This window comes from Podarcis filfolensis (assembly GCF_964270895.1).
Source record: "Podarcis filfolensis genome assembly, chromosome: 6".
NCBI lineage: Eukaryota > Metazoa > Chordata > Lepidosauria > Squamata > Lacertidae > Podarcis > Podarcis filfolensis.
In genome coordinates this window covers 64652966-64661877 of record NC_139609.1, presented here as the reverse complement: position 1 = coordinate 64661877, position 8912 = coordinate 64652966, and the positions used below count along the sequence as shown (strand labels likewise).

Genomic DNA, 8912 nt, shown 5'->3' with positions numbered 1-8912 from the left:
GCCAATGCATAACTATTGCCAATGCATAACTTCTAACACAACACAGCACAAATTCGGGACACCACCTTCTGGGTCCGCAATCCTGCACAAATCACGTGACCTGCTTGAGATCACAGCCCCTTTGGGTGGCATAAGTGGCATGGCTCTGAATGTGGCAGTGCTGCCCTGCTGGCTACCAGGGACTTATATCATTCTGTAGGTGTGGAGGAGCTCCGAGAGAGGTAGAGCAGAGTGCAAGTGATTAAGGAAGACTGGGGAGGGGAAACTGATGAGAGGGTAATAGATGCCAGATACACATGTGGAGGACACAACAGGGAGTCAAAATGGGAATAGCACTTCACCTGAAGACGCATGTGTTGCTTGCTTGGAGAGGTAGGAAGGAAACAAAACAAAACCAGAGAGGGAAAGCAAACTCAAACCCTGATGTTACCTGTTCCAAAGTAAAGGGGGAAGAGGTGTTCTCTCCCTCTGGAGTCTGCTGAGGATTTGGAGGTTGCCCTTTGTCCTAATAATAATAATAATAATTTATTACTTATACCCCACCCATCTGGTCGGTCCTCCCCAGCCACTCTGGGCGGCTTCTAACAGGACATTAAAAACACAATAAAACATCAAACATTAAGAACGTCCCTAAACAGGGCTGCCTTCAGATGTCTTCTAAAAGTCAGATAGTTGTTTATTTCCTTGACATCTGATGGGAGGACGTTTCACAGGGCTGGCGCCACTACCAAGAAAGCCTTCTGCCTGGTTCCCTGTAACCTCACTTCTCGCAGTGAGCGAACTGCCAGAAGGCCCTCGGCGCAGAACAATGGTGGTGGAGACACTCCTTCAGGTATACTGGGCCGAGGCTGTTGAGGGCTTTAAAGGTCAGCACCAAGACTTTGAATTGTGTTCGGAAACATACCAGGAGCCAATGTAGGTCTTTCAGGACTGGTGTTATATGGTTTTGGTGGCCACTCCCAGTCACCAATGCACTGGGGTTGTGTGAGCTATTCTATACACATTGTAGAATAGCTAGGTACTCTGTCTGTGTGATAATGAGATGCAGTTTGTTGTCGAGATGGAAAAAGGAAGGCAGGCTGAGCTGAGCTCTTGTGCAGCCTTCATTTGAACACTCCAGGAAGGAGCAGGATTTGTGCTGCATTTGTAACTATCACAAAGGTGTTCAAACATCCAGAGAAGAAATGTGTTGAGATGGTGCCAGAAAGCACTTTGCACGCTTAAAACAATTCAGACTTAATACAATTCATTCCCTCCCTCCCTCCCTCTCACACACACCTCAGCTAAATAAGTGAACATAGATTCAAGAATTTTACTCTCTAAGCGATGTTAAAAAAATTGGGTCAGACTCTCTTTATCAGTTAGACCTTGCTTTCCCTCCACTGATACCAAGCTTACAAAATGAATTTATACATGGAGAATTATATCAGACAATCAACATTCCAATATGGAGAAATATCTTGTAAGTGGGAATGTGGGTTGAAGAGGGACATAACATCTTACCATATTACCAAGCATTGGTAGCATCAGGACAAATCACTCTCCTTTTATTTTAGATTTTCCAACTCAGATATGTGGCAGAACAGCTAATAAGCAAATATGGAAATCCACACAGGTGGAATCAACACACATATAAAAACTGTTCTGAAAATGTTTTTTTAAAGCGTTTTTAAAAAATGCATTGAATTTTCCATAAGGCTCACCATTACCATCTAGTGTCACATTGTATATTGCACTTAAAATACGTGTTTTATTTGCTGAGTCCATAGACTGACGTCGTTTGAAGTTCCTTTTTCTTTTTCAGCCAGAGCGCTCATAGCTGACCATATTCTTCCTAAACCTCCAAATACTTGTTCTCCATTGTTGAAGCCTACTGTTTCAAAGCATAATCACCAATCTTTCTGTAACACAGTAGAGCTAAATGGAATTGCCTGGTGCTATTAAGCATTGATGTTGGCAGCTGGAAAACAACAACAACAAAATCTGCAAATAAGGAACACATTGGAGCTGCAGTGTGGGACTGAATCACATCAGCATTTCTATCACTCAGCTTCCCATACCTTGATCATTATTCAACATTCTGGAGCTTCCGTGTGAACAGCTCCCACTGAAAAGTGTCATCCTTGTCTCAGCACCACATCTGTCCTGATAGCATTTATACCCCCCCCCACTCCCAGTCTTGATCTGGAATGGATTAGGCTTGCCTGCTTTAACACTGGCATTTCAGATCAAAGGATTAATGCAGCCTCCATCCCAATGTGTGCTTAGCTTTTGGGTGCTCCTTTCTTAGGGCTTGTCCACACTTCCACTGGTGCTGTGCCTAGAAAGCATGCGTCTGAGTGGTTCCCCCCTTGCACCGCTCCTTCCCAAGGGAAAACCAGCTCTTTAGCAATAGATTGGAACTCATCTTTAGTGGCCTGGCTATTCCAGCAATGGAATCTGTGCTGGATCCAGGAATTAGAAGGGCCTCGCATATAGTCTACTTTCCCCCTGCCCCCAACCAACTGGTTTGGCACCCACAAACTCATAACATAAACTACGGAACTTGCTTGTGCAGAAGGTAGTGATGGCCACCAACTTGGATGGCTTTAAAACAGGACTGGGAAAAATAATGGAGGATAAAGCTATCAATGGCTACTAGCAGTGATGATGATGATGATGATGATGATGATAATAATAATAATAATAATAATAATAATAATAATAATTTATTTATATCCCGCCCTCCCCAGCCAAAGCCGGTCTCAGAATGGCTAACAACTGTAAAAATAGCACAATTTACATAAAATCACAGTCAATGAATTGAAATACATTCTAAAATCAATTCAGATTCAAATTAATGGCCGCCATTGGGCTAGAGTTCTATGAGGATTACAGAAGGAGAGAGGGGGTCAGACTGTGCCTTTGCCAAAGGCCTGGTGGAACAGGTCTCTATTGCAGGCCCTGCGGAAAGATGTCAAGTCCCGCAGGGCCCTAGTCTCTTGTGACAGAGCGTTCCACCAGATCGGGGCCACGGTCGAAAAAGCCCTGGCTCTGGTTGAGGCCAGCCTAACCTCCCTGTGGCCTGGGATCTCCAAGATGTTTTTATTTAAAGACCGTAAGGTCCTCCGTGGGACATACCAGGAGAGGCGGTCCTGTAGGTACGAGGGTCCTAGGCCGTATAGGGCTTTAAAGGATGCCTATGCTCTGCCTACACAGTTGCTTCTGAATAGTAGTTTCTGGAAGCTGCAGGAAGGGAAAGCGTTCTTATGCTCAGATCCTGCTTGCAGGTTTCCCACAGGTATCTGGTTGGCCTCTGTGAGAATGGGATGATGGACCAAATGGGTCACTGGCTTGATCCAGCAGGCTCTTCTTATGTCCATCTGGGTTGGTATTGTCTATAATGACTTGGAGCAGCTCTCCAAAGTTTTAGACAGAGGTCTTTGCCCTGCCCTGCCTGGAGATGCTAGGCATTCAACCTGTTGCCTTTTACATACAAAGCATGTGCCCTGACTGTGAGCCAGCACCCTTCCCCTTATTACTGTTTGATTGTAGCAAATGAACAACCTGGACTTTGGGCCACTCATTATATGATATCCCCCTTGCAATGGCTTTATACTTCTTATATCTTGAAGGGGCACCCAACCCAGTGTTCTGTTGATTAAGCATCATTATAAATCAAAACAGGCAAATTTGCTGGAATCAGAATTGATCCAGCGAAGCCGTTCATCCTTGATTAGAAGCTGATCTGAGCTCATTTTTAGTTCTCTGTGAATTTAGTGGGCTTCGTCTCCTTTTCAGACTTTGACAACGCAACTACAAAAATGCCACCAGTGAAATGTGAAGAAAGCCACATTTCCAATATTCAGGGCTAACACCAATCAGAGGAATCAAAGAGAGACAAAGGAAATAGCTGGGAAGACACTTGTGAGATGGTTAAACAGCAAGAAAAATGCTTACTGGGATTTTAATCTCCCACTTTAGGAATTGAAGTGAATCAATCAGATAATGGGGAAAGATTATATTGGGTTCAGCCTGCTAACAAGCACAGGTAAAGAGGCTGGCTGGCTGTGCAGATTCTTTGCAGTGCCAGCTCCACTAATTACGTCTTTTGCAAATGCTGAACAGTGTGTTTATTATTTTATTTTTCTGAAAAGGAAAGAAGTCATTTGGGGGTGGGATTTTAAACTGCTTTATTTTCTCCCAAATGAAAAATGAATGTTCTTTGTTCCCCCCCTTGCTTCTGTGGCAGCAGGAAGACATCGTAATCTATGCCTTGGAAATGAGCACAGTGTAATTAACACCTCTCCTTAGTCTCAGACACAAAAGAGGTCGCTAAGATGAACAGCATTCAGAACGGAGCTAAGCGCATCGCTCTGGCAATTAGTGCTTTATTAGAGCTCTGTGCTCACGACTCTTACCCATGTGGCCTCTTAAACTAATGCATAGCCCCCGTCACACACACACTAATAACTCTTCCTAAAGAGGGTGTTCTTTCCATGCATCTGCCACCAACACAGGAGGGTTTTGTGATGCTGGGAAGCTTCTATATTGCATTTTTGAACCTTTCTGACTGCACCAATACCAAGAAAACTCCTGCTACTCTACACAGTTGATGGTAATAGATTGGCACAAGTACAGGCTGACTGAGTTCCCCAAGGAGGGTTGGAGAGAGATTTGCATAATATTTGCATATGCTAATTTATAGGTATAGGCGCAACATTAGAAACAATTGCTGCAATTTAATTAGAAATACATTTCACCATAGTGGGGAATACCCTCTCCCAGGATGCACAATTAAGACTTCCATTTTGTGTAATCCATTTTGCAGTGACTGAGGTTTGTGCTTTTATCCTCTGGTTGTTGTCTTTTTGCAAGTGCCTTAGTGATTGCTTTTTAATTTTTAAAAGTTTTGATTGCTGATGCAGTTGCTGTCTTTAAAGGCTTACCATTTCCTCCAGCTACTAGGTAATGCTACCAATTTGGTTAACATAGGAACATGAGATGACTCTGCTGAATCAGGCCAATGGTCCATCTAGTACAGAATCCTATTCTTACAGTGGTCAAGCAGCTTCATGGGATGCCCATGAATTCTAGCGTTATGAGAGAAACTTCTCTCTATTCATTTTCTCAATGCCATGCATCATTTTATAAACATCTCATTTTATTAATCCATTTGCAGCTTTTGCACCCTACCTTTCTGCCTGATAACAGGCCTCCAAGACAATAAGTGAGAACTGATAGATAATAGAATAGTGAGATTCTTTGAAAAGGCTGCAATGACTTATGGTGCAGGGCTGTGGGGGGAGCAGATAGATGGTGATAGAAAACCTTCTCTCCCCAAGCACTAAATACTGTTGTCGCAGCTGTGAGTAAGGTTTCCAGAGAACAACCCCTCCCCTCCTGACACCCTCATACTTTCACTTGGGCCTGCCTTCTCTTTTACTAATGGTTGGAAACACAAAGCCCCAAAGTGGTCCCTCCTGAAAAGGCGCGGGAGCCAGTTTAGGAATAAAAGCAAGCGCCCACTTTGTCGCAGCACACTGTGCTGTAGCGCTGCCTCTCTTGAAAGCCAATTGCAATGATATGTTATTTGGCTATGATAACAGATCGCAGAAATGATGTGGATGGAAGGAGACCCTTGTTTAACTCATAGAAGGGCAAATGATGGATTTCACAGCCCGATTATCAGAAATTGGCCAATATCCCAGCAAGTGATGTATACGGCAGTCAGATGAGAACTGCTGGAGAAGGATGTGTGGGCTTGTGAATAAAGTGCTTGATTAGGGCTTGCTGATAAACCCCATGTGAACCCAGGCACTTCACTCCCCATGCATAGCAAAGATTGCTTAAATACGACTTGTTAAAACACTCCAACAGCTTTTAGGCACTCAAATCTGAATTGTTAAAGAATAGTGAATGGATTATTTCTCCCAGTCTGGGGTGCAGTGATGACTTCTGTGTTTGTGTGTGTTCCAACAGCCAGTACAGATCATATCGCCAGATGCCTGAATATCAGTACTTCTCAATGGAAACAACGCACATGTGAGCGATGGAGCGATGGGAAGGGACAGATGAATGCCTGAGACCCAGTCAGGTGTATTACTTTCTCGTATTACTTTCCTCAGCTATTCCCACTGCCAATCAGCTGGACAGCATAGAAGGGGGAAGCAAATGGGATCTCGAGATGCCTCCATCTGCTCCATAGCTGATTGGTGCTAGCAACTGCGCTCCCTCAGCTGTTTGGCAGGCTGCAGAGATTGAAGGTGCATGAGGATGAATGTCCCCATGGACCTTCCTCACTTCCTCACTGTTGCATTCACACTTTCTCCAGTAGTTGGGCAGCCCGCTGTCAGGAGCCAGGAGCCAGGAGTAAGAAAGCAATAAAAAACAACAACACTGGTATCAGTGAAGATAACACTTGATGCAAAGAAACCAAAGCAGTGCAGGCGTACCAGAGGCAGTTGTGAGGACTGAAGGTCTCTGCCTTCCCTTCTCTAAGAACCCTCCCTGGTTCCTTCCCCAGCAGCCTAAGAGTCCATTGCCTTGTCTCCTGTTGCTCCACCCTCTTCATTTCTCTGACTGTTCTGGCAGACAAGGTAGGAGGGGAGATGGTTGCAGCAGGAGGTGGAGACTCCCTGGATTCTTCGGCAGCCTGCCACATCTCTGTCTCCTGGTCCCCCCTCCTCTCCTGCCTCTGAGTTTGGACCGCTCTCTGCCACAGCGTCTTCCTGCTCACTAAAACCCTGTTGACTCTTCAGCTTCTGACACCTCCCCCCCAGTCTGCTCCCTCTTCTCCCTCTTTTCCCTCTGACCACGCATCCCACCACCAATCCCCTTGCTCTGAGCCTCCTTCCCCTGGGGAAGGAGTGCTGGGGCAAGTGCACAGAGTTCTGTCTCCCAAGCAAGGTTGAATTAGTTGGTGGAGAGGTGGCAGGGGAAATCCATGACAGGTCACAGGAAAGCACATTCAGAGTTTTCCTCAAATAATTGTGGGCACTGTAGTTTACCCATCAAAATTCCAAGTAACCCTTAACAAGCTACAGTGCCCAGACCTTTTTGAGCGAAGGAATGTGCTTCAAATGTGCTCTAAAGGTATAGTGTGCAAACAGCCTATGTGTGAGGGGGACTCACATTGGGTTGGCTTTTTGTCTAGGAGAGCCCTATACACATTCATCAACGAATGTGTAAAGTTTCTTCACAAGCTCAGCAAATGCAGATGAGGTGAGGGACATGGCAGCAGTGTACATTGATGGCAGAAGTGGGGATAGTCTGCCTGACCCCATGACACTTCCTTGTGTGTTGTCTCTTCTGATCTTTCTAATAACAATGATTACTCAGATCTGGAGATAAATGATAGATAGATAGATTGAGGGTTTATCCCATCCTTCAACTGTATCACACTTAGGGCAGCTACATCTGTTTAAAAACAAGCAAATTCCAACCAAAAATAATAAAGCAATCAAGCCTTAATGGAATGCTAAAACAAAGACAGGTGCTGCATATAAAACCAATCTAAAAACACTTGGTTTGGCAACATTTTGCAAATATCCACCCATTCATAGTCCACACACTTTCTTATCTTCTAGGGCACAATAAACACTGGGGTACTTTAAAGAGTTTGATGTGAGTGTGATAATATATCCCAGATATTTAGTTTCTGATCTTTTTGCAAACAAAATGCTGCAGCTCTGTACTTGAGCACACACTGCATCTCTCTCTCTCTGTGCGAAATTTACAGGGCCATGCTTGGCAGATAACAACAGAACCTGCCTCTTTTGTTGAAGCTTGAGAGTGTCTGGTGCTTTTATCCTAAATGTCTCCAGAGTTTAAATTCCCAGAAGTGGCTGAGTTACTGGGCATCAGAATGCACTGAAGAATGATAGGTGATCAAACATACTGCTGACCAAGAGAAAGAGATCCAGCTCATTTTTACTGCCTTGTAAGCAATGTTAAAATAAGGTCATGTCAGAATGATGCCTTTCATACCCACAAGAAAAAAAGCACATGCTCACAGCCTGCTGAAGGCGAACAATGTTTGACAGGTAACAGACTTCATGTGTGTGTAGACTAAGCAGGGTCTGCAGAATTTTTGTAGAATTCCTTTTGCAGAACATATTGGGTAGGCTATATCCTCCTATGCTCCTGGATGCCAAGGGCACTGTTATAAACAGCTCCTTATATTGTTCAAAAATGAGTATGTTTCATTTAAGGCTTTTTAAAAAATAATTCTTATTTATTTTAAAACTAATTGCATCCTCACAATCTTTTTCTTTTTTTTACAACACAACCAGAAAAAGGGGATTAGAATAAAATAAAATTACAGACCGCATAACAGAGCAAAAGCTTTGTGTGATACATTACAGTAGGGGACATTGTGGACAAGGAAAATACATTACTATGACTCAAATACTAAAAATAACATAATTCTCTCTTTTTTTTTGTTCTTCCAGGTGTGTGTGTGGCTTAATCCAATAACTGTTTACTCAGGAAGCAACATTACTACATCTAGAGATGCGCAAAGGCTTGGCATGGGAAATGACTGTGTTCTCTTTTGATAGTGAAATCAATAAAGTTAAACCATTTCATCTTAAATGTATCCAGGCACGCCATCTATGTGGGACCATGGGGGCCTGAGCCCCCGCCCCAATTTCACTGAGGGGGCAAGGCGCCCTCCATATTCCACAGCTGGGCAGGCCCTTTCGGGCACCCCTGTGGCTGTGGTGTGCTCTGTTGGGCCCTCCCATGGCTGCGACTAAGGCCTCCTCCCATGCGTGTGATGGGCTCCCACAATGTTGGGCGGAACCCGGCATGCCTGAACATACCGTACTTTTCCGTGTATAAGACTAGGTTGTTGTTGTTTTTTTAAAAAAGCTAAAAAGTGGGGGGTCGTCTTATACATGGGTGGATGTTTGATTGGTTGCTGCCGTGGC

At 44.2% G+C, this 8912-nt stretch overlaps 1 long non-coding RNA gene across 1 annotated transcript; it reads left to right on the top strand.

Moving 5' to 3' along the window:
• Nucleotides 1-717: 717 nt before the first annotated feature.
• On the top strand, nt 718-8574 carry LOC310764406. The gene is made up of 2 exons (XR_014549150.1): nt 718-866; nt 8433-8574. It is a non-coding gene; the product is annotated as an uncharacterized lncRNA (long non-coding RNA).
• Nucleotides 8575-8912: the final 338 nt, after the last annotated feature.